Here is a 27547-nt window from a genome sequence, read left to right on the forward strand (position 1 = left end):
GGCATATCTACAGGCATCTGGGGCACCCACTTACTTGGAATTGTAGTTTAGCCCAACTTCCTCCTCATGCAGAGAACTTAGGGCTGAGATGGTTTCCCAGCTTCATGCCTGGGTACATTTCTGGGTGCTTGGTGGTTGTACATTGAATTCCCCCTCAGTGCTGAAGCTTGTGCCTCCTATGAGGAAACATATAGATGAACCTGCCTAAACTGACCCTGACCATCTTGGCACCCAAAGAGGCTGAGCAGGAAACTCAGACCGCTATGCACTCCATGGATCAACCCATTTCCTGAGACAACAGAGAGCTTCTGCCAGCAAACAAGGAGCTAGCATATATCTAGCCACTTTGGATATAGCTTTTTTTTTTTTTTTTTTTTTAACCTAGAAGTGCCATCTACCTGCTTGTAGATCAAACTGCACAGCTCAATATGAAATATGCTAAAAGAAGTGAATAAGGAATTAGAAACAAAACCAAAAGTTCCTACCCAACATTCTCTAAAGTCCTATACAATATGATGGGGGGAACGAGGGAAAGGCAAAGAAAAAAGTAATAACATAGGCAAAGAAAGAAAAAGAAAAAAAATTCTACCTGTGAAAATAATTACAATAATTAGAATTGTCAGTGTCTCTGGATGAAAACAAACCAGGGCAAGAATTCAGGCACCAAGAATAATCTGATTACAGTAACATCATCAAAGGATCACATTAGCTCTCTAGCAATGGCCTCTAATGAAAATGGAAATTCAAAAATGGCAGTTACAAAAATTCAGTGCATGGACTGCAAGGAAGTTGACAAGATGTAAGATAAGGTTAAACATCAACACAGCTGGGTGCGGTGGCTCACGCCTGTAATCCCAGCACTTTGGGAGGCCAAGGCGGGCGGATCACAAGATCAGGAAATCGAGACCATCTTGGCTAACACGGTGAAACCCCAACTCTACTAAAAATACAAAAATTAGCCAGGCGTGGTGGTGGGCGCCTGTAGTCCCAGCTGCTCAGGAGCCTGAGGCAGGAGAATGGCATGAACCCGAGAGGCGGGGCTTGCAGTGAGCGGAGATCGCACCACTGCACTCCAGCCTGAGCGGCAAAGCGAGACTCCATCTCAAAAAAAAAAAAATCGACACAAAGGAATTTGTAAAGCAACCCAAGAAATGAAGAAAGAGATAAGCATCTTTAAAAGAAATCAATCAGAGCTTCTGGAATTGAAAAACGCACTTAAGAAAATTCAAAATATATTATAAATACAAAATACAGTACAAAACAAATTGCAATAACTTTATCTGTATACTGTATCAAGCAGAAGAAAGAATTTTAGAGCTTAAGGCAAGTTTTTCAAACTGACCTAGACAAAAATAAATAAAAAATTTGATGTTATTTTTCCTTCAATTTTCGCAGAATTCATGTTGCTCTGGTAGGGCCTTTTTTTAAACTGGTGTCTTATCCTTCTTAATGCCTCAAACTAGATCATGTTCAGGCATGTTACAACAAATTATTATAAACTTGTTTGGTGTAAAATAATATTTAAATCCACACACAGTTTTTCAAAATACACACTTTCTATAAATTTTTGAAGACCCCTTAGATGTTATACCATTGATATTTTTATATCTTGGATTATGTACATAATTTTTCAAATTTTTGTCTTTGTTTCTGTTTTGACAATTTATTTTACCTGTCTTCAAGTTCACAAATTGTATTCTCAACTCTACCTGGTCTGCTTGTTTATTTTTTAAGGAATTATTTTATCTGAGATTTATTTATTTTTTAGTATTTACATTTGACTTCTTTTTATATATAAATGAGAAAGAAACATATTGGATACCTCACTGAATCATAGCTAAGCAGAGTCTGACTCCATAGACAATCAAAATTAGGTGCTTTCTGGAAATCTACTTAGCACAAACAAGTGGAAGTTCTTATCAGAGTTGTTTTTTTAGGATGGATCAATTTCTACCCTCTTTACCTTATGTTGTTGTGATTACTATTAAGGTTGCAAGTACATGGATTTAGGTTGACTTTGCCTGAGTCGTATGTTCACTTTTGCTAGTTCCTAGGTCTTACTACATATTTATGGAAAGTTTGACAAAATAGAAAGTGAAAAAAAGTGTGACTATGTCAATAAAAATTTGAGGTTCTTTATAGGAAGAGATTTCCTGGCAAATTTTTTTCTCTAATCTCTTCCAGATAAAATGTTTCTTATTCTTTATAGTCTATTTGACTACTAAGTTTTCTATTTAAGTTTCTCAGGTCTATGCTATCAAATTAATTAATTTATTTCCTTTTATTCTCCAGGAAGATCCTCTATATAAATGTGCCACAGCAAACGTCACATTGTATTATAATTACTTTTATCTAAACTTCATCATTACTAGATTTCGCAGTTTCAGAATTAAGTCCTCTCCCATTTTATTCAGTTAACTTTGAAATGCAAAGCCTAATTGAATGAATAAGTAACTGAATGAATAACTTATTGAATGTATTACAGGAAGGACATGAATTTTTCTTGGACTGAAGCAAATGCAGAGCCGCACATCTCGGAAGTAAAGTTTCACATTGTACATACACACATGCTTACTCGGATTACTGTGGACATTTCGTTTACTGTTTGGAAGATTAAATAAGTCTCTTAAAGAGCTACAAGCAGTATTTAATATTTAATTTACAGCAAAACACAGGCGTATTCCTCCTGAGTTTTAATTTACATAGCTATTCTAAAGTCATACTGTTCATTATCCCTTCAAGATGAAAATAATTGGTCCTAATTTGGAAAATGGCCTATAATAATGAAATCAGGCCGGGCGCGGTGGCTCAAGCCTGTAATCCCAGCACTTTGGGAGGCCGAGACAGGCGGATCACGAGGTCAGGAGATCAAGACCATCCTGGCTAACACGGAACCCTATCCCTACTAAAAAATACACACACACACACACACACACACACACACACACACACACACACACACAAACTAGCCGGGCGAGGTGGCGGGCGCCTGTAGTCCCAGCTACTCAGGAGGCTGAGGCAGGAGAATGGCGTAAACCCGGAAGGAGGAGCTTGTAGTGAGCTGAGATCCGGCCACTGCCCTCCAGCCTGGGCGACAGAGGGAGACTCCGTCTCAAAATAATAATAATAATAATAATAATAATAATAATAATAATAATGAAATCAATGCTAGTTTCAATGTAACTTTCAAGCATTAGAGAATGAGAATACCCTAATCTTTAAACAAAAATAAGGCAGTCATGTGGCTTTGCATTTCAAAGGGAGTGACATGGCTGGCAAATTCACCAACATATATGTGGGTCCAAAATAGATTAAAAAATACTTGTCATGTCTCCTGCCTGTATAAGAACTTGTTAATTCCATAGGGAAGAAACTTTTATTCAAAAGTAAACTGCAATTTTAAAATAAAAACTTTAAAGCTCTCTCTGATTCCAAATGGTCTAAGGATGCTAAAGATTAAATTATCATTTCAAAAGCACACAACACAAAGGATAAGAGCACTTTAGGACTACAATCCAAGCTGCATAGTGAAAGTATGACCAAAGCAGCTTTTCTGTAGCCTAAACTTTCTTTTCAGAGTCCACGGAGTTTTCTCTTAATTTCTCTTGTATATTGTATGGTGTTTCTTCTGTGTCTTTGTCTGTGTCTTTGCTTCTCACCTTTACTAGGGTAACTTTACTTTCTTTGTTTCTTTTTTATATTTATCTATTTATATTTTGAGAGCGAGAGAGAGACAAAGTCAGCATCTTGAGCTGTGTTAGATCTTTGGACATGTTTACATAATACAATAGAAAAATATCCATGACTTATTTTTTTGTCTTTGTTAAGAACTTTTAAGTGCTTAAATCTCCATCTTTTCTCTAATGTCTTAAATTCTTGATTTAAAAATAAACATCAAAATGAATTAAAGATGCAACAGAGTGAGATAGAAACCAGCATGATCTTTTTCGTAAACATGGTAGTATTTTATCTCTCCAAATAAAGTAGAAGAAATAAATACAGAACCAAAAGCTAGATTCATTTTTTTGATTCTCTTTAATGAAATAATTAAATTAATTTCCATTACTATGTGTCCCCTTGATATATAAGGTCCTATGCTAGTATTTGACTTGGGTAATTGAAAAATTCAGGTGTGAGTTTCATCACTGAGGTAGGCTTAATTTTTATTTTACTTAATGGGGGGGGGGATGGCAGTAAGAGATTTATTTTCAAGGATTTAGTCTACAGCCCCACTTTTAATCTACCTCAAATAATACTAAATTACATTCAGGTTGCTCTTTACTTCCTATACTTCAGAGACTTATCCAGTTATTTCTATACCGTAAGTATCTAGAATTCCCCTTTTGGGAGTAATGGACTTAAAGATTTTGCCCCTGAATTGGGCATTGATTTGAGGAGAAAGTGTGCTGTACACTTTTATTCCCTTTCATGGCAAAAACGATTGGCTGTGGTGAGTCTCAATTGTAATCTCATTACCTCATGGAGGTAAAACAAGGTCAATAAGCAGGTTTCTCTCTTTCTCAACTAGTAAATGAAATAAGAAAGTAGTACAAGTTTTGTAAAATAATTTCTCAAAAGCCGTTTGTAAATACTACACATTGTCATTGTTGTTGCAATGATGTGAAACTTATCTTTTTGAGAAAGCTATACCCAGCTTTTGGTTTGATTTAATCGAGAACAATAATTTAATAATTAGCTTTAATATGAGGAAGAATAATAAAATCATTTTTACTTTTAAGTGTGTTTTAAACTTTTAAAACGATTTTGACTAACTCACTAAAAACAGTATTCCAGAAGTTGTAAGGAATGGTATCTACTCTCAGCAAGCATATTATTTTGTAGGACAGCACAGATACATACCCAAATATGCCAAATACTGATGTATTAAGCATGTTAAGAATAGTGCACATAAACTGCTATGCAAGTTAAGAGAAGTGACAGATCACATCATTGTAGTAAGCATGAGCACTTCAGGAGTTGGCTGATTTTACTAGCATCTTGAAAAATAAATAAAATGCAGTGAGCAAATGGATGATTTAGAAAAACATGAGGATTTGAAAAAGGTAAATGTTTCAATAAAGCTCTTGTATAGTGTTTATCAGAGAAATAGCGGGAGATAAGGCTGGGGGAAAAAAAGTTAAAGCCAGACCGTAAGTGTCTTGAATGTCCAATACATAAATTTATTTAACCCTCTTGACAAAGTTAAACCATTGAAATCTTAGTGACACACATAGCTGATTTCAGAAAAATACTGCAATGAGACTACTTTGTGCAGGACCTAGGAGACCCTGGGCAGGATCCTAGTGACCTAGAAGATGAAATTAGATAATTTGAATGATATTCCAATAGAGACAGAAACAATTTCTCTCTCTCTCTCTCTCTCTCTCTCTCTCTGTGTGTGTGTATGTGTGTGTGTCTGTGTGTCCTTAATGTTCACATACTGCTTTATTTCAAGTTGATTGTTCATCTGATGCCCAGTTTGTACACATTGGTCTCCAGAAAAAACAGAATTTCTAGTGAGCGGAGACTCTGCCTCTTACTTCTATATCTTTAGACTAGAGAAATACTATGCCCAGCGTATTTAGATATCCAATCAAACAATAACTGGTGGGAAAGGAGAATAAAAAAACTGAAAAGTAAACACGCAGGTTTTGAGTGACTCTGAAAATAGTGACGTTATTAACAGAGCAAGTGACAATAGAAGAGCCTGGCTTAAGATGGGCAGAAGTTGAGCCTGGTTTTAAATACATTATGGTGGAAATATTGATGGAATATTTTTATCAGAAGTGTCTAGAAGGCAAGTGGGAATTATTAACAGTTGGACTGTATTCTAGGTTAAAAAAGATGAAATGATGCTCCAAGATTAAGCCAAAATAAGAAAAAATGCGGGGTCGATAAGAAGGTTAAGAAGTAATAATGGTAATCCCTGCCTACAATGATTTCTGCAGATATTTGGAAAGTTGAGTCTTTCAGTTATGTAATAATATTTTAATTTGATGAATTTTCAAAGGATAACTTGATAACTAGTAAGCCAGAAACAATTTTCTACATAATGAATAAAACAGTCTTATGAAAAAGGAACCATAGGAAGGATAGAATCACAGAAATCCAGAGATAATGAAACCAAGAACCATAGAAGCAAATTTTTTGCCCCAGATTAGACAAAATAGTACCTTTTAAATGTGAATTCTCAGTTTGTTTCCCAATCCTTTCACTTTTCTGTAGCTGCATTTTTAAACATTCACAGTTTTTTTTTCTTTTAGTAGTTATATCTATATTTTACAATATCACTTGCTAATAGAAAATGGATGCAAACCTGATTTACTATCTTTGCTTTATTTTATGGGTTAGTTGTTTTCCATTCCCGTACAGTTTCCAGATTTTCTCTTTGACTTTGAAGTATGAGAACTGTGTACTTGTTTTGTTATGGACCTTCCTTTAATAACTGGGGAATGCTTAGGATGTTGCCAGACATGCAAACGCCTTGTCAACTGAAATGTTTGCCACACACACACACATATACACACATATGCATATGTATATGTACACATATGTGTGTGTATTAATGTGCATATTAATATATGTATTGTATATACACAGCAAACAGTTGAGAAGGTGTTTGCATATATACACAAACATACATATACATATACATTTAGGAGGTTGTATTAATCTGGTAATCAATAAATATTTACTAAACAATTAAAATCAGCTTAATGTGATGGGATAGAGCAATGAATAAACCAGAAAACATGCTTTCCTCTATTAAGCTTACAGTTTCAGGAGAATAGGAAAGAGCAGACAAAAAACAAAATGTATTTGATAGAAAATATATTAAAATGTGTTCAATTCTGTGGAGCAATATAATTGAAAGTGCTAAGTGGAGAATACAGGATGAGGTACCTTGTTCACTAAAGAACTCACTAAGAAATTGATAATGGCAATGAAAGAGGGAGAGAAACTCATGCAGTGAAGTTAAGTAAAAAGTCTGTGTATCAGAAGCATTTGTTTAGAAACCAGAAGATAGGATAGTTGCTTTGTAGAAAATTTTGTAATAGATATAACCAAAGACTATACTTTGAAGGGTATTGTAGCCCACAGCAAGGATATATTGTCTTTTGCTAGACAGAAACAAGGAGCAAATGGAGGGTTTGGAGCAGAGAAACAATGAGCTATGACAAATTTTTTAAGGTATCATTATTATTTTGAAAGCAGAAAATGCTGAAATGGCAAACATTTTTACAGGCCTATTCAGATTAATGTTGAGGATAGGCTGACTCAAAGTCTAAGATTGGTGGAAGCTGAGGGATTAGCTTGGAGACAATTGCAATCGCCTAGGAAATTGACAGTGGTGGCTTGGACTACAGTGTTAATGAAGGAGGTGAGGAGAGATGTTGGGATTAGGAATAAAATAATGTTCAAGAAAAGAGAATTTGATGAGACTATCTGCATGGGGCAAGATAAACGGAAGAGTTAAAGAAGACATCAAGGTTTTTGGCCTGACAACTACAAAGATAGATACAGTTACTGTTAACAGAAACTTCTTAAGTTCCATTAGCAAAAACATTTTTTCATTTAGTCTCTAACTGAAATGAGTTTGTCCATATCTCCTGTATTCTGATGGTCTCTGTTCATTTTCTGTTTATTATTTTGATCTTATATCCTTCCACTATCATCTGGAGCAGAAATAATTGCATTAATCCATTTTACATTTTTGCTGGAAGGTCCACAAATTGTCTTCAAAATTAATAAATTCATACATAGACAATAATCTGCTCCTAAAAAAAACAAATAAAAGACATCTCAAATGTATTTATTATTTTTTCAAGTAAGTTGAATGTTAAAATCAATACTACCTGTACTACACTAAGAAAGATTAACACATGGCCGCAACAAGTGCATTTCTTTCATGTTGGTCATACTTGGATTCAACTCTTGTTTTCTCTCTAATAATTGCAGAACTCTGCAAAGTAGGCTATAGTTTTACAGCATATGCTTTCTTATATGTAAAGTGGGGAATACAAAGCTATCTACGTCATAGATTGTTTGAAAGTTAAATTAAAAATTACAAGGGCAATACTTGGCAGGGCTTGATATCTAGTAAGGGTTCCATAAGTTTTTAACGATGCCATTGTTTAGCCATGATTAAGAACTAATGAATTCTAGGGTCACCAGCTCTAACATAAGATACTATTTCTCTTATTTCTCCTTTCAACTACTAGAAGATAAAGCAATTATACTTTTGTTCTGTTTTACATCAATATCTAATGGGGCTCAAACATATAAAGACAGGGAATATTGGTTTGAATGGCTTCATCTCATAATTAATGCTTGGAACTTTTACACTGAAATTTTTGTGAAAGTTTCACCGGGCAGTCACCACACCGATCCTTGTGCATCTGTCTGAAATGATGTCTGATGGAGTAAAAATATTCAGTGAATATCACTATGTGACAAATAACTGGTAACAAATTAATATAATAATTATTTATTAAGGCTTTGTGTCATGATGCATGTAGTTCTTTTTTTAATGAAAGGTTCATCTAAAGCTGTTCAAAGATTTTCTGTACACATATAGAATAAACTAATAATTGCTATGTCAGTGTGTTTAGATGGTTTTGAGTATGTGATATGGTCCAGGTTGTGGCTCTTGACATTTACATACATTCAAAACATTTCACAATTAGTACTGCATGGACCTCAGCAAATAAGGAAAGAAAGGGCTTGTGCACAGCCCAAATCCACAAGATTGTGTGGAAACTGAATATCAGCACTCATAAAACTCTCACCTGATCTTCACACAGGGTAGATATAACCAGCGTTTTCCTACTTTACTAATAGGAAACTATAGCGGGCAAGTAACTGACTCAACAGCAGAGAATCAGGAAGTATAAAATCTGAAATTTGAACCCATGTCTATCCAATCATGAGTCTCAGATTGCTTTATTTTGGTCTTGGAACCACTACCTCTGCAGGTGACTTGCCCCCAAAATTAATTAAAACTTGTTTACTCAATGTAGATTTAAGTTTTTACGCTTGAAAAAATACTGCTTAACTGTTGTAAAGTTCAAATAAGAGGATGGGATCTATGGAAACTTCATCTACTAAATCTAAGATGCTGAATATGTTCTCAGCATGATGTGATTATGCTAATCATTTTAATAAGCCTCAGTGCATTCTAACACACACAAGGCAAATAAGAACTTTGTCTTGTTACTAAAGATATGTAACAACTTAGTTAATCAAGGATTCAAAATGAATCAATAAGAAATTATGACCCTCTAAATCATATTATTAAGAAACAAAATATTTTCCAGCATCAAGACCATTCATAAAAAAATATTGCACAAAAGTAATGAGGGTTTTGCCTTTCAGGAAAAGGTATAAATGGAGAAGGTGACCTGATGCAGAATATACTCACTTTAGGCTATAAAATATAAATGCATGATACAAAACTTTGAAGACACATCCTTTCTGTCAAAAACATCAGCTCTATACTTCAAAATTCCATCACAAAGAACCCATATTTTATTGCAAAGCCTGGATGGAAACGTGTGCAATTTGAATTTCTATATAAGCAGATGAAATTCAAGTTCACAAAACCCATGTTTTCATAGAGATAGACCCTGGGAGCACTATTTCTTTTAGGTTGTTCTCCTTGGACAGCAGTAACATTCTGGTAGGAGGTATTGTTTAGCATGAAACATTTTACATTGCTATTAGAGGTTTCTGGGGTACCCAGTGGCCTCAGTTGGTGCATAGGCTATATTCATAGTTTAAATAGTTCTCTTGACTTCTGGCAATTTCTGTCAAACTAGAAATCCCAGCAGGAACAAAAATGACATTGACAGCCACGGGGTGGCCTGAATTGCATTTCACCTTCCAGAATTTTCACTCTTTCAATAAAATGTATCATCGAGAGGAATGGGAGGACTGTCAGGTCACAGATACACCACAAATGAAAAATGACATTAGTTTTGCTTTTTATGTGAACAGGTTCTTATGTGGAGCTTAGTTAAAGTCATTCAGACTCTTGGAAAACATTTGAGAAATAAAGCAAATGTATTGCTATGTTTCAAAAATCTATTTGCCACACAGTTGAATTTGAGGAGTAAGAGATGCTACACCAACGTTTTCCAATAAATCTAATAAGGTCTTATGATACAGAGCCTTGTCATCCATAGTGGAACCTATGAGCTGCCTGGCAGGCTCTCGTTTCCAGGAACTGTTCTCTTCACAGATACAGTTATTCGGAGGCTCCACCAAGTCATTTTCTTGATATATTAATACTGACATATTAATATTCCTTAACAGATACTCCCTGGTGGTAGTGGTTAGGTGATAATGACCTAGGAACGTCCCATCAGTCTCTTTTTCAGGGATTTAGAATTGAGAATAAAAAATATTAAATAATTTTTCTCTTGAGTGATTGGAATAGCAGTATTAAAGCTTGGGAATAGTGGCTTGAATACATTCCATCTTGAATTTGGGAAAGGAAGCAATGGAAACATTCATTTACAAAGAGACAAATATAAAACAGACATGCAAAAAGGAGCAGAGGAGGAGGTAAAATTTATTGGCTTCTATGCCCAGCTTTAATCCATAGTTGAGCCCCATTTTTTCTTTTTTCCTGAAAAATGTCTCCTTTGTCTCTGTGACAAGATTTTTGTTGTTGTTGTTGTTGTTTTCCTGTTTTTCATAACCCAATGCAAGGTGTTGATGGAATCAAAGAGTTCTCACTAATATTCTCTACTAATGGAAATAAAGTGTTTCTAGTCATGCCCTTCAGGCAAAAAGCATACATTGAGAAAATATGATAATGGAGAACTGTGCTCTGAAAAGCAACATATTACATTTCATGTCAGAAAATCAGAGTAGCAGGTTAGAAAGATGTAGGTTTTAAATTCAAAAACATTATTCTGACTTGAATCCTAAATGTAGTCTTGAGTTAGTTATTGAGACTTTCTTCATCTTCGCTTCTCATAGGTCAGATTTATGGTTTTGTAGTAACACAGAAGCTCATATTCAGAAGAGGCTCATGCTTGGAGTTTAACATTTGCTTTTGTCTTGAAAATCTTAATTTTATCTTTCAATTTATATTATGTAAGTGAAGCTCAAGGGACAATGGAGCATGCACTGAGAGCTTGGAGCCTCAGCTTATATGGCCCTGCTTCCTGCTGTCCCCAGCCTCTCCAAGATGGATTCTGGGTATGCTCACTTCCCACCTTCTGGTACCCTTGGCTCGCCTCACACTTCTCTCCACACACTCTTTGCAACTGCAGCTTCTTTCCACCCAGGGCTGTTAGTTGGTTGCATCAATATTATGCCTTCACTTTCTGCCCGTTTTGAGAGCCTGGATGCTGATCAGATGCATGCCTCCTGGACCCTCAAGATGGGGCCAGACAGCTATTCTTATGTTGGAATGACAGCGTCACAGGACAGTGTATTTGACAGGTGTCTGTGGGAGTTTCTTACCCACTCCTGATCCAGGTACTGAGCATGTTGTGGTGCGAAGGTTGTGATTCTTGGGATTTGTCTGTCCACAGTGCACCATAGTGGTGGGCCACTAAAAAGAGAGATTGGCTTCCCTGACATTTGTTCTTTTTATCTGGGCCTTGCAAATTATGCAGCTAGCCTAGCTATGGCATGGAATAAGACTCTCGTATTGATTCCACACTAGAATTTAGCCTTTTCAAGGCTTGTCTGATGGGGAGATTGCTATGGTCTGTAAGAGTAAATTTGCATGTAAGTATTTTCATGAAAGGAAAACAAAAGTCATAATCGGAAAGAATAAAGAAAATATTGAAAAGAAGAAACCATGCTGTCTGTCTCCTCTGGATCACCCTCCATAGCTTCCTAACTGGTCTTCCACCATTTGCATTGCAGGGTAGTGACCAGTTATCCTCAGCAGGGTACAGCCACCTTTAAATTTGTCCATTGTGCTGTACAGATATTTTTGTTAAATAAAATGTTAAGGGGGGCGGAGCAAGATGGCTGAATAGGAACAGCTCCAGTCTCCAACTCCCAGCACGAGCGACACAGAAGACCGGTGATTTCTGCATTTTCAACTGAGGTACTGGGTTAATCTCACTAGGGAGTGCCGGACAATCAGTGCTGGTCAGCTGCTGCAGCCCGACCAGCTAGAACTGAAGCAGGGCAAGGCATCGCCTCACCTGGGAAGCGCAAGGGGAAAGGGAATCCCTTTTCCTAGCCAGGGGAACTGAGACACAACACCTGGAAAATCGGGTAACTCCAAACCCAATACTGCACTTTAAGCAAACAAGCACACCAGGAGATTATATCCCACACCTGGCCGGGAGGGTCCCATGCCCACGGAGCCTCCCTCATTGCTAGCACAGCAGTTTGCGATCTCGGAGCAAGGCAGCAGCGAGGCTGGGGGAGGGGCGCCCGCCATTGCTGAGGCTTAAGTAGGTAAACAAAGCCGCTGGGAAGCTCGAACTGGGTGGAGCTCACAGCAGCTCAAGGAAACCTGCCTGTCTCTGTAGACTCCACCTCTGGGGACAGGGCACAGTAAACAAAAGCAGCAGAAACCTCTGCAGATGCAAACGACTTTGTCTGACAGCTTTGAAGAGAGCAGTGGATCTCCCAACAAGGAGGTTGAGATCTGAGAAGGGACAGACTGCCTGCTCAAGTGGGTCCCTGACCCTTGAGTAGCCTAACTGGGAGACATCCCCCACTAGGGGCAGTCTGACACCCCACACCTCACAGGGTGGAGTACACCCCTGAGATGAAGCCTCCAAAGCAAGAATCAGACAGGTACACTTGCGGTTCAGCAATATTCTATCTTCTGCAGCCTCTGCTGCTGACACCCAGGCAAACAGGGTCTGGAGTGGACCTCAAGCAATCTCCAACAGACCTACAGCTGAGAGTCCTGACTGTTAGAAGGAAAACTATCAAACAGGAAGGACACCTACACCAAAACCCCATCAACACATCACCATCATCATCAAAGACCAGAGGCAGATAAAACCACAAAGATGAGGAAAAAGCAGGGCAGAAAAGCTGGAAATTCAAAAAATAAGAGCGCATCTCCCCTGGCAAAGGAGCGCATTTCATCGCCAGCAACGGATCAAAGCTGGACGGAGAATGACTTTGACGAGAAGAGAGAAGAAGGCTTCAGTCCATCAAACTTCTCAGAGCTAAAGGAGGAATTACGTACCCAGCGCAAAGAAACTAAAAATCTTGAAAAAAAAGTGGAAGAATTGATGGCTAGAGTAATTAATGCAGAGAAGGTCATAAACGAAAGAGATGAAAACCATGACACGAGAAATACATGACAAATGCACAAGTTTCAGTAACCGACTCAATCAACTGGAAGAAAGAGTATCAGCAATGGAGGATCAAATGAATGAAATGAAGCGAGAAGAGAAACCAAAAGAAAAAAGAAGAAAAAGAAATGAACAAAGCCTGCAAGAAGTATGGGATTATGTAAAAAGACCAAATCTACGTCTGATTGGGGTGCCTGAAAGTTAGGGGGAAAATGGAACCAAGTTGGAAAACACTCTTCAGGATATCATCCAGGAGAACTTCCCCAACCTAGTAGGGCAGGCCAACATTCAGATCCAGGAAATACAGAGAACGCCACAAAGATACTCCTCGAGAAGAGCAACTCCAAGATACATAATTGCCAGATTCACCAAAGTTGAAATGAAGGAAAAAATCTTAAGGGCAGCCAGAGAGAAACGTCGGGTTACCCACAAAGGGAAGCCCATCAGACTAACAGCAGATCTCTTGGCAGAAACTCTACAAGCCAGAAGAGAGTGGGAGCCAATATTCAACATTCTTAAAGAAAAGAATTTTAAACCCAGAATTTCATATCCAGCCAAACTAAGTTTCATAAGTGAAGGAGAAATAAAATCCTTTACAGATAAGCAAATGCTTAGAGATTTTGTCACCACTAGACCTGCCTGACAAGAGACCCTGAAGGAAGCACTAAACATGGAAAGGAACAACCGGTACCAGCCATTGCAAAAACATGCCAAAATGTAAAGACCATTGAGGCTAGGAAGAAACTGCATCAACTAACGAGCAAAATAACCAGTTAATATCATAATAGCAGGATCAAGTTCACACATAACAATATTAACCTTAAATGTAAATGGACTAAATGCTCCAATTAAAAGACACAGACTGGCAAACTGGATAAAGAGTCAAGACCCATCAGTCTGCTGTATTCAGGGGACCCATCTCACACGCAGAGACATACATAGGCTCAAAATAAAGGGATGGAGGAAGATTTACCAAGCAAATGGAGAACAAAAAAAAGCAGGGATTGCATTACTAGTCTCTGATAAAACAGACTTAAAACCATCAAAGATCAAAAGAGACAAAGAAGGCCATTACATAATGGTAAAAGGATCAATTCAACAGGAAGAGCTAACTATCCTAAATATATATGCACCCAATACAGGAGCACCCAGATTCATAAAGCAAGTTTGCTTATTCATAAAGCAATAAAAAATGATAAAGGGGATATCACCACCGACCCCACAGAAATACAAACTACCATCAGAGAATACTATAAACACCTCTATGCAAATAAACTAGAAAATCTAGAAGAAATGGATAATTTCCTGGACACTTACACTCTCCGAAGACTAAACCAGGAAGAAGTTTAATCCCTGAATAGACCAATAGTAGGCTCTGAAATTGAGGCAATAATTAATAGCCTACCAACCAAAAAAAGTCCAGGACCAGATTGATTCACAGCTGAATTCTACCAGGGGTACAAGGAGGAGCTGGTACCATTCCTTCTGAAACTATTCCAATCAATAGAAAAAGAGGGAATCCTCCCTAATTCATTTTATGAGGCCAACATCATCCTGATACCAAAGCCTGGCAGAGACACAACAAAAAAAGAGAATTTTAGACCAATATCCCTGATGAACATCGATGCAAAAATCCTCAATAAAATACTGGCAACCGGATTCAGCAGCACATCAAAAAGCTTATCCACCATGATCAAGTGGGCTTCATCCCTGGGATGCAAGGCTGGTTCAACATTCGCAAATCAATAAACATAATCCACCATATAAACAGAACCAAAGACAAGAGCCACATGATTATCTCAATAGATGCAGAAAAGGCCTTTGACAAAATTCAACAGCCCTTCATGCTAAAAACGCTCAATAAATTCGGTATTGATGGAATGTACCTCAAAATCATAAGAGCTATTTATGACAAACCCACAGCCAATATCATACTGAATGGGCAAAAACTGGAAAAATTCCCTTTGAAAACTGGCACAAGACAGGGATGCCCTCTCTCACCACTCCTATTCAACACAGTGTTGGAAGTTCTGGCTAGGGCAATTAGGCAAGAGAAAGAAATAAAGGGTATTCAGTAAGGAAAAGAAGAAGTCAAATTGTCCCTCTTTGCAGATGACATGATTGTATATTTAGAAAATCCCATTGTCTCAGCCCAAAATCTCCTTAAGCTGATAAGCAACTTCAGCAAAGTCTCAGGATACAAAATTAATGTGCAAAAATCTCAAGCATCCTTATACACCAGTAACAGACAAACAGAGAGCCAAATCATGAATGAACTTCCATTCATAATTGCTTCAAAGAGAATAAAATACATAGGAATCCAACTTACAAGGGATGTAAAGGACCTCTTCAAGGAGAACTACAAACCACTGCTCAGTGAAATAAAAGAGGACACAAACAAATGGAAGAACATACCATGCTCATGGATAGGAAGAATCAATATCGTGAAAATGACCATACTGCCCAACGTTATTTATAGATTCAATGCCATCCCCATCAAGCTACCAACGAGTTTCTTCACAGAATTGGAAAAAACTGCTTTAAAGTTCATATGGAACCAAAAAAGAGCCCGCATCTCCAAGACAATCCTAAGTCAAAAGAATAAAGCTGGAGGCATCACGCTACCTGACTTCAAACTATACTACAAGGCTACAGTAACCAAAACAGCATGGTACTGGTACCAAAACAGAGATATAGACAAATGGAACAGAATAGAGTCCTCAGAAATAATACCACACATCTATAGCCATCTGATCTTTGACAAACCTGAGAGAAACAAGAAATGGGGAAAGGATTCTCTATTTAATAAATGGTGCTGGGAAAATTGGCTAGCCATAAGTAGAAAGCTGAAACTGGATCCTTTCCTTACTCCTTATACGAAAATTAATTCAAGATGGATTAGAGACTTAAATGTTAGACCTAATACCATAAAAACCCTAGAGGAAAACCTAGGTAGTACCATTCAGGACATAGGCATGGGCAAAGACTTCATGTCTAAAACACCAAAAGCAACGGCAGCAAAAGCCAAAATTGACAAATGGGATCTCATTAAACTAAAGAGCTTCTGCACAGCAAAAGAAACTACCATCAGAGTGAACAGGCAACCTACAGAATGGGAGAAAAGTTTTGCAATCTACTCCTCAGACAAAGGGCTAATATCCCGAACCTACAAAGAACTCAAACAAATTTACAAGAAAAAAACAAACAACCCCATCAAAAAGTGGGCAAAGGAGATGAACAGACATTTCTCAAAAGAAGACATTCATACAGTCAACAGACACATGAAAAAATGCTCATCATCACTGGCCATCAGAGAAATGCAAATCAAAACCACAATGAGATACCATCTCACACCAGTTAGAATGGCGATCATTAAAATGTCAGGAAACAACAGGTGCTGGAGAGGATGTGGAGAAATAGGAACACTTTTACACTGTTGGTGGGATTGTAAACTAGTTCAACCATTATGGAAAACAGTATGGCGATTCCTCAAGGATCTAGAACTAGATGTACCATATGACACAGCCATCCCTTTACTGGGTATATACCCAAAGGATTCTAAATCATGCTGCTATAAAGACACATGCACACGTATGTTTATTGCGGCACTATTCACAATAGCAAAGACTTGGAATCAACCCAAATGTCCATCAGTGACAGACTGGATTAAGAAAATGTGGCACATATGCACCATGGAATACTATGCAGCCATAAAAAAGGATGAGTTTGTGTCTTTTGTACGGACATGGATGCAGCTGGAAACCATCATTCTTAGCAAACTATCACAAGAACAGAAAACCAAACACTGCATGTTCTCACTCATAGGTGGGAACTGAACAATGAGATCACTTGGACTCGGGAAGGGGACCATGACACACCGGGGCCTATCATGGGGAGGGGGGAGGGGGAAGGGATTGCATTGGGAGTTATACCTGATGTAAATGACGAGTTGATGGGTGCTTACGAGTTGATGGGTGCAGCACAGCAACATGGCACAAGTATACATATGTAACAAACCTGCACGTTATGCACGTGTACCCTAGAACTTAAAGTATAATAATAATAAAAAAAATTTAAAAAAAAATGTTAAGAAGCACCATAAAAATTCCAGAAATGGAGGATTTTATAACTAACTAATATTACAGAAAAATTAAGGTGAATTAAAACAATGCACACCATATCAGCAAATATACTACATAGCAAGTGTTTGGTATATAGGAGTTATTATTACATAAATTTTTTGATATAAAAATGGCAGATGAAAACCAACTGCAGCCAGGCACAGTGGCTCACACCTGTAATCCTAGCTACTTGGATGGCTGAGGCAGGAGAATTGCTTGAACTCAGGAGGCGGAGGTTGGAGTGAGCTGAGATCCCACCACTGCACTCCAGCCTGGGCGACAGACAGAACGAGACTCCATCTCAAAAAAAAGAAAAAAAGAAAAAGAAAAGAAAAGAAAATCAATTGCATGGAGTCATACTTCTCTCCAGGCCAGTTAAACATATAGAAGTCCTATCATATATAAGCTGGTTCTTGATTTTCTACAAGAAAGGAAGGAATGGGCAATTTGATATAGCTGCAAATCACAGATGTTCAAGAATTCATTGTGGACAATAGTTTCAAGCCCTTTCTATCAGTTCATGCTAACATAAAAAGCAACATTGACTGATTTAATTTTTATGTCTTCTAATTGTACCTTATCACCTGCTAGTAAAGGTGCTAATAAACAGTGAAAAAGCCAAAACAGGAAATAATTATAGAGAGTTGACTTCTTATAAACTTGTAATCCACATATTACCTAAAACCAACCAGGATCTATACACACGAATAAAATTTTAAACATTGAGTACAAGTAAAATTTTGGTCAAATTTTAAATAAGAGTCTTTGAATTTGGTGTTATTCAGTTGACTTAATACAACCGAATGAATCAAATGTTTTATAGTTGTTTATATTAGAGAGGATTTACATGTGAATTTGAGTCTATATGAGTCATTAAAAATGTTCAAACATCTAATTTTGCAAGTAGATTCCTATTTTAATTATATAGTCATCTCTCATAACTCTGTAAACCTTGTTATTAATAGCACAACAAATGAAATTGATTTAATAAGTTTGAAGTTAAGGATTTGAAATTCTAATGCAGACATAACCATAGCCAAATTTTGTAGGGTTACATATGTTTATGTGAATGCACAGGTGATAGCATGACGTAGCAAGAAGCCATCATGGAAGCTGCAGAGTGCCTATCTTTTTATACAGGAGAAAACCAAGGAGAAAAGACGCCAAGTTACTAGTTCAGAATTTTACAATGAATAATAGAGCCAGGTATAAATAACGAATATTAACTGGTATCTAAACTGGGCAGCTGCTTCTAAAATCAAACTAACATTTGCTGTTGCTTAGAATCTAAAAAGTAAATTTATATTTACATGTCTGTAATTTACATCTTAAAGTACTAAATTATATTACCACCTTCCATAAGCCATAGTGTATTTAAATTCAAAAGTTGAAGGAAACTGAGGACCTCAGGTAATGAGAGCATGAAAAACTCAATTGTTTCCTTAAAGGCTGGCTAGATATTGAAACTAAACCACTTCCCCACAAAACTAATATTTTATTTCCCTTTGCATTTTATAAATATGGAAATGCCATTCTGTTAACTTGTGAGTTGTGAATACAATAAACGATTTCACTGGTCTTATTAGAACTGAACTATGAGAGAAGCCTAATAGGTATTGGAAACCCCATTTGATGTCATCATTGCAGAGCCGACGTTCTGATTAATATTCATTGGTTTTGTCTGAAATTGAAAGAGTATGATGTTTATCAACATACAATGGTGTTTATTCATTACATTGATATTTATTATGAGTTTTCACAATTTGAAATAATAACCACAAAAACAACCCAAATGGATTTCTGATTGTGCATTGTTTATAGCATCTGTAGAAAATATGTTGGCATGGCACTCACAACTAACATGCTTTATTTAAAATTAAAGGGAAAATAGTGCTAATTATAAACATTGTCTATAATACAGCTTTGTAGTTTACATAATTACATTTTGTAAAGAAAGGAGGCAAGCTTGGGCTGACTTTCATTTTTCCATTAGAAAGGATCTGACGATCTTCTCCCATGGCACCAGCTGCACAGTTCTTTGCATGAGATCAGTGTGCTTCATATCAATAGCCTGTAGAGAGAGTTTACTTTCTAAGAGCTGCCTCTTGCAAATGTGCCAGGGGAGGATAATTTTGTACTCTCTAATAACATGCAGAGGGCTAGTCCCGTCCAGAAATTTTGCTTCACAATCCATGCCTCTACCAGCATTGCCACTGGAAATCCCAGTCTCAAATAAAAATGTATTTTTGTAACCAAACACTTACTAAGAAGCACTTTCCAAATTAAATAAGTATAAATAAGAAGGTAGATGAATAACTAAATAAGTTTTTCTATGATTTTAATCTAATTCTTTCCTCTCATTTTTGCATATAGAAAAAACATTAAAAGACAAAAATGGATGTACAGTTATATAAAAATTAAAATGACCTGGTTAAACATATTCTAGTTAAATTTTCTAGGTTGTCAATGAGAAAAAGCTAAAAGAAGCATTCCAAGTAATGAAAGGGTATGTTTCACTACTTGGAATGAAACTTAACATAAATCAGCATATTGGAAATCAAATGAATTTTTCAAATGTTTAACAAAAATGTAATACAATAAAGAAAAATTCACAGAGTTTACTTTGGTAACAGAACATGTGTGTAAAGATCTTCTGGTGCTCTTTTGATACCTTAGATTGTGTCTCCTTTTGCAGGCAAATTGACCTGCATGCCTTAGATAATATTCATCTCCATATCTTCAGCAGCTAGAATGGCAGTGTACTGAAAAATATAGACTATTATAATTATGAGAATTTTATAGCATATTTTATGAGGCAGACAAATTCTAGGCACCTCTCTGCTATTGAATTGTGTACCCTTGCATAAGGTAATACATATTTTGGATCTTTTATTTCCACATCTGTAAACTGAAGAGAGGGTTGGTAATCATCAACAAGTGAATTTGCCACAGTCTAACATAATAGCTAATGAAAATCTCTGATGATATTTTTTAATCAATAATTTTAGTGATGAATTATATATGAAATGCCAATGATATAAAATAAAGGCAAAGGCAAATAAAGAATATAAAAGCACTTCATGATATATGATATAATTTAGATTTGTTCTATGTATCACTTGTTTAAAAATATGACAAGAGGCCGGGCGCGGTGGCTCACGCCTGTAATCCCAGCACTTTGGGAGGCCGAGACGGGCGGATCACGAGGTCAGGAGATCGAGACCATCCTGGCTAATACGGTGAAACCCCTTCTCTACTAAAAAGTACATAAAACTAGCCGGAGGAGGTGGCGGGCGCCTGTAGTCCCAGCTACTCAGGAGGCTGAGGCAGGAGAATGGCGTGAACCCGGGAGGCGGAGCTTGCAGTGAGCTGAGATCTGGCGGCACTCCAGCCTGGGCGGCAGAGCGAGACTAGGTCTCAAAAAAAAAAAAAAAAAAAAAAAAAAAGACAAGAACGCAAAAGCAAAATAACATCAGGAGCCTTTAAAGGTTAGAAAAGAAGAATTCTGCAATACCAAGTTGTTTAGGAATATAGTGTTAATCCTTTCTTCAGGGATTAAAAAAAAGAAACTAATAAGGTAAATATCTTACTACTCGTTGTTGAAAGTTTTAAATTACTTCATAATGTAACCTGCTCCAGCAGACATTTAATTATTATTAAATGCTAGCAGCACATATGTGTTGGTGATATTTTCCTACTGCTAAGAATCTTCATCTTTTAACATGCCTGAAAATATTTTTTGGAGCCAAAATTCCTCTTGGAAGGTATCCTTGTTTATAATCTTTATTGACTAGTCACAGGCTGAGAAACAAAGCTTGTATAAAGAATGACTGTTCTTATTTTAATATATTTTCTTAAGACAAATCTTGAAGACCAGAAAAAGATGAGGCTTTCACTGAATTAAACTGAAATGTAAATACATCACTGTTTCATATCCTGAAAAATAAGGAAGACTAAGATGCATTAGGATGATTGATAACAAAGGAAATGTTGGAATGTAACATAAATCAAATAATTTGCATTATTCAGAGCTAAGAAATAAATAGTACAGTACAACTATTATGCCCAGTACCAAACAGCATTTAAACCATTACTACAGAAACAGTTTATATCATCTTAATACTCGATTAAATGTAGTTCTATTTGTTGAGCACACATATAAGCCAGGTCCTCTAAATGTCCATGTTTCAAAGATGAGTAAATCATGAACCATAATTTACAGTCTAAGAGAAAAGTAATTGATCATAAGTACCTAATTTCAATGTTACATGATAAAGAATGTATCTATGCTGTTGTTCCTCAACAAAGTGCTGTATCTTCTACAAAATATCTTGTTTGTATCTACTTATAGTATCTTCTTGGGCTTTGCCATTTTCTTCCACACCCAGGGTTTCTGGATTTAGGGATTTGGGTGGAATCCAATTGAAGCTGAGTGAAATATGTTACTTTAGCACATTGAATACTCACCCTAGTCATTAATTCAAGAATGGACCTTTATCAACACTCGGCCAATTGGTATCTCTACGATGACGCTACTGTCTGATGGCAGATGCATGCTTAATTACTATAAGTGTCCTGCTGTGTAGGAAATGCTATACAGGATCATGTTATTATCATATTTTGTTTCACGGCTGCAGCAGCAACCCTCTGGTAGGCCAGGTGGGAGGATCTCTGAGCCAGGAGTTAGAGACCAGCTTAGACAACATAGAGAGTCTCTGTCTTTACAAAAAATTTTAAAAAATTAGGCAACCATAGTGGCATGCACCTGTGGTCACAGCCACATGAGATGCTGAGGTGGGAGAATCACTTGAGCCCGGGAGGCAGAAGCTGCAGTGAACCGTGCTTACACCACTGCACTCCAAGCTCAGTGGCAGAAAGCACCCAGGCAATGGATGCTTTCTGAGCTCTGGTGTCCTCTATGTAAATAGGAAACAAATAGTTTTTCTCTATCACAGGCTATATGTGAATTAAATATGTCACATAACTATCATGAGGTCTAGCACATATTAAGTTTCCAAAATATTATTATTTTTGTGCTTACTATAATTTTTGTGTTAGTTTTTTTATCAGAATAATATGTTCTCATTTTATTTTCTACTCTATACTCAATACATCAAACTTTCATATATTTAAATATAATTTTCATGTTAAAATTATAAAAATATTATAAGGTAAGTTTAAGAATATCTGAGAAACATATATAAGAAATTTTATTATGCTAGTGTTAAATATTTGACAAGTCCCGTTAATATTCAAACATATAGATAAAACAAAAACTAAAAGATACCTTTTGTTTGCACATTCACAACAAATAAGTAGATGTTGGAAATCACTTCGTTATCACTAGTTAAAGAAATTTTGCACAATACTTGGTATGGTTATAAGTAGTGCTATTTAAAAAAAAGTTGTGGATATTACTATGTTGTAACATCATTTTAAAACTAATGAAATCTAGTATAAAATACATGTTTCAGCTTTCAATATAAATTAAAGAGGTTAAAGTTTGCAAACACTTTCAAACAGAATTGAAGTGAGAAACAAAATGGATTTAGGGTACCATTCAAAATTATCATATTATACTTTAGTAGGAGGTACATTCTATGTAAAGAAATAATATCTAAATGTCCTCAATAAGTCCCTCTTTTAGGGAAAATCTGACTATTATATGTTGATAGAAAAGAGAAAAAATGGTCACACTGTTAACACTTGAGTCATGTTTTGGTTTTAAAATTACTCTGGAATTTTGGAAATCATTTGAATTCAGAACATGTACATACAAGCAGAGCATATAAAGACGCCAACCATTCAGAGCAAGAGTCACCTGGAAGCAATGGTTAAGGCCACCAGTACATTCCAGCTGACTATCAGTCCTGCTCCTAAGTTAAATATAAACATATTTCTCATGAAAACAATGATGGAAATATTCCTCTTAAATTTTAATTAGCCATGTTCTTAGTTTGCTAACACTTAAACTGTCTGATGTTAGTATTTTGGAGGTTTTAATTAACAAGTACAATAGGTTGTGCTTAATGGTATAATGCAGTATAACATGATTTTATGATTATATTTTAATACCCAAATATTAGCTGAGAGCCATATATTTATATAAAAATTAAATATCTGTTCCAGTCAAATAATACCACATTGATTTCATTAGCATTCATACGTTTTAACAATTGGAATGTAAATGGCATTTTTTCCCATTATAATACAAGTTTTTAGTTGTTGTAATTGGATATATTATTTTACCTTCCAATAATATAGAGAAATAGGAGTATGTCTAAATAAACACATTTTCAGGAGCAGGTCATGAAGAAATGATTTTATGTAAAATTGGAAAAAGAAATTAATACTTATTGGTAATTTAATATGACCCAGGCACTTCACCTGGATTATTTTATTTAATCTTCTCAATTAAAATATATAGTACATATGATTATTATTATTCTTTTACACAGTGATATATGTGAGTATAGAGAAGTGCCGTAGTTAAACAAGGAGAGAGCCAGTATCTAAATCCCAGGCCATCTTTTTTGTAACCCTGTGCTTTTAACCTCTATATCTTTCTGCTTTCCTAAGAAGTGTTCTTATATTTGGTTTTAATCTGAAATTGGGTGTTACTTCCTCCTGATATCCTTATTGTGCTGCATTTCATCATTGCCCAATAAATGCTATAATAATTGTGTTTAAATACCAGTCTTAATACCTGATGGTCACCCCATAAATAATGTTTTTTTTCTTCTCATATTTGTAACATTTTGCTTTATATTGTGGTAATTTATGTATGTGTTTTCTGTCCTTGGAACATATTATAATCTCAATTTATGTGTTTATTCATTTATTCACTCAACAAATGTTAATTGAGCATCTACTCTGTGCCTTGCGCTGTTCTAGTTGCTGGGGACACAGCAATGAAACAAACTGAGTCTGTCCCGATGCAACTGATACTCTAGTTGGGACAGCAAAACAAGATAAAATTAGTATAGATTGTATAAAGTGATGATAAGGGCTAGGGAGAGAAATGAAGTGGGTCGAGGGAATTAGATAGTCTGTTTTACAGAGTGTTGTTTTATTTAGCTTAGTCCAGTCCTGGGGAGTCTATTGATAAAGAACATTTTGGCGGGGACTTTAAGTTAGGGATGGAGGCCTGCAGACCTCAGGGAAGGAAGAGTTCCGGCCAGGGGGAACAGCAAGCAAAAAGACAAAGAGAGTAAATATATTAGGTTGGTACAAAAGTAATTGTGGTTTTTGCCATTATTTTCAATGGTAAGCACCGCAATAACTTTTGCACCAACCTAGTAACTTTATCCCTTGTACCTAATTGTGTGTTTCACATAAAGGTATTAGAACTATAAATAAAAGGGATGGCAGGAAATAAGTGTCCCTTTTCTGGTTCTAGCAGGTTTCTCCTAGCCTTTATCTTACAGGTTTCTATGATCAGAAGTCATTATAATACAAATTCACCATTTTAGGACTGGAAAATTTAGTCTGTCCTTCAGACTCTACGTTATACTAGTTCTGTGGCCTTGAGCAAGTTAATTTAACCTTTCTGAGCTTTACTCTAAGGAAAGAGGGTGTGGACATCTGTTCCTGCCTTCAGACATTCATACAGATGGACTCCAGGCCATGCTTTTAAATTTGACTGCTTATTTGAATCACCTAGGGAGTGATTTTTTTTTTTTTTTTTTTTTTCTGTAAGCATCCTAATTACTGTCACTTTCTAAAATGGGAACTAGGACACCTGAGCAGTTACTGCAAAGCCGGAGACTGAGCATCTTTTTTTCTATCATTGGGTAACCACATTCCTGAGTTTGTAAAAGAAGGTTGAGAAAGATTTCTATGGGACCGTGTGGGATGCTGGAAACATTTAGCCAGACTGATCTGCTTTCTAACCAATGTCTCACACAGTAGAAGGGTAAGTAGATCGCTGAGACAATAGAAAAGAGAGCTATGGGAAGGAATTGACTGGGATCACACCAACAATTGGTGTGTGTTTCCGGTGGGCCACTGTGAAATCTGCGGAACAGGGTGTTTTGCTTACTGCATAACATGGAATCGAAACAAATCTTTCACGCTCCCTATTTTCCTTCCTATGTGAAGGCAGATCTGCTATCACAATACTCCTTCCTTCTTTCTACCCTTTCATCATTCCAGCCCTGGAAAACAATTTTTACTTAATATGATAATGATTTTGGACTTAAAACAAACAAACAAAAAAAAAACTTTCTTCTTGAAAATTTGCTGCCTATAGGAAGCACAGATTGTCTTATCCATACTCTGTGTTTTATAAGGGCAGGGCCTGCCCTCGAGGAGGCTACATTCAAAGCAGAGAGAAACGTAAAATAAAATTTAATTTTGTCTTTTACTTGGAATTGGCATTTAAATCACTGAAATAAGGTTTTTTTTTTTTTTTTTTTTTTTTTTTTTTTTTTTTTTTTTGACTTGAAATGACCAGGGGAATCTCAGAGTGCTCAGATAAGTTATGCAAGCTGGTGCATTCAAGCCTGGTTTGGGGTGGGGTGTAGGGTGAGTACTATTTTTCCACGCTCCTTTCAAGTGGTAGAAAAATAGTACTCACCCTTCTCTCCACCCCAAACCAGGCTTGAATGCACAAGGGTAACAGAGGGTGAAAGTTGTTATCTGTTGCATACTATTGATTTTTCTTTTTAAATGCGTTAGTTACAGTACATTTTACTATCATATTCCACATGATTAAATGTAAAGAGTAGGAAAGAAGAGAGCCAGAATAGATTTAAATAATGGAAAAATAAAATCAGTGTTTAATGGTTAAGTAAAATGTAGACTAAATTGTTTACAGAGACTAAATTGAAATTTAGGGCTTACATTCATTAGACAGATCATATAAGTATTCTCATTGAACAGAATCAGAGTGACAGCCTCCATTTTGGTTTAGTCTTATAGACAAGTATGCCTTCACAGTTTAATATATAGTATTCAAGAGAATAAAAGTTCACGTCTACACCACGCTCTGCATCTACACTCTGGGTGTCATTTGTTAAACAGATACTTTGAGTTACTTCACCTTCCATATACATTAGTTTTTTTAAAGTATAAAATGAGAATAATAATGTCATCTGCTATATATGGTAATTGAGAAAAAATAAGGAATATAAGAAACTTTGGATGAAAAGTGTTTATTAATACAAATGTACTCTTGCTGTGCCTATTAAATTATTGATTGAAAGTCACACCGTTCTATTTCTTTCTACTTAAGCTTACATTTTCTGTGTTTAGAGCAAATGATCACTAAATCTCTCACTTAAAATCTTATGATAAATAGTACTTTTCTATCAGCATGTGTTTATAGTAAATCTGAATGAAAAAAGCCAATGAATGATGAGTTTTAAAGATGACCTATCAATTAGCCAATATGTACCAAACAAAATATAAGAATAGGATATAACAATTATTGTCAGTCTTTAATTCATATGTAAGAGTAAAGTGACATTTTAGAATAAAGTTGAGAAAATAGTTGCATATGATTTGAATGTATTTTTAAAATCTGAAAAAAATAAATAGGTGAAATGCTATAGTTTGAAGATGCTCTTATAAAAAAAAGCAGGTGCTTTTCCATATAGATATATTGAACTAAGTATGTATGTATGGTGTGTTTTAAGAATAAATTGTCTGAGGAAAAATATTTGGTAAAGATGTTTTCAAAATTGTGATTTGAGATACAATATAATTAAGATTAAGGCCTTGATAGTTTACAAGATAACAATGTGCCATACCTTATCAAAGGAATTATCAAAGGTTTCTAGTATCTTGTGGGAGAAAGGGGAGTCCTAAGAAAGAATCATCTAGACCATGAAAATAAGTTAATTTTATCCACTATAAATAATTCAGACAAATTTAGCAACCTAAGAGAAACAAATGTGTATCTTTCTGCTAAGTTAGTTATTGAGTACACGTAGAGCTTTATGGTCTAATAAGACAAAAATAATAAATTTTCTTTGTTAGTAGAAAGTCAAGAAAATGGAGGTAGAGAACCTGAAGGTAGGAGATTTCTGCTGGATGAGTGATTAGTTTTTGTTGTGATCAGTTCCTGCTCTGCTAAAAAGTCAGAGACAGAATATAATCTACATTTTTGGTTGCCTTCTCAACATCCATTTTCTC

The sequence above is a fragment of the Chlorocebus sabaeus genome, chromosome 27 (genome assembly GCF_047675955.1).
Source record: "Chlorocebus sabaeus isolate Y175 chromosome 27, mChlSab1.0.hap1, whole genome shotgun sequence".
Classification (NCBI taxonomy): Eukaryota; Metazoa; Chordata; class Mammalia; order Primates; family Cercopithecidae; genus Chlorocebus; species Chlorocebus sabaeus.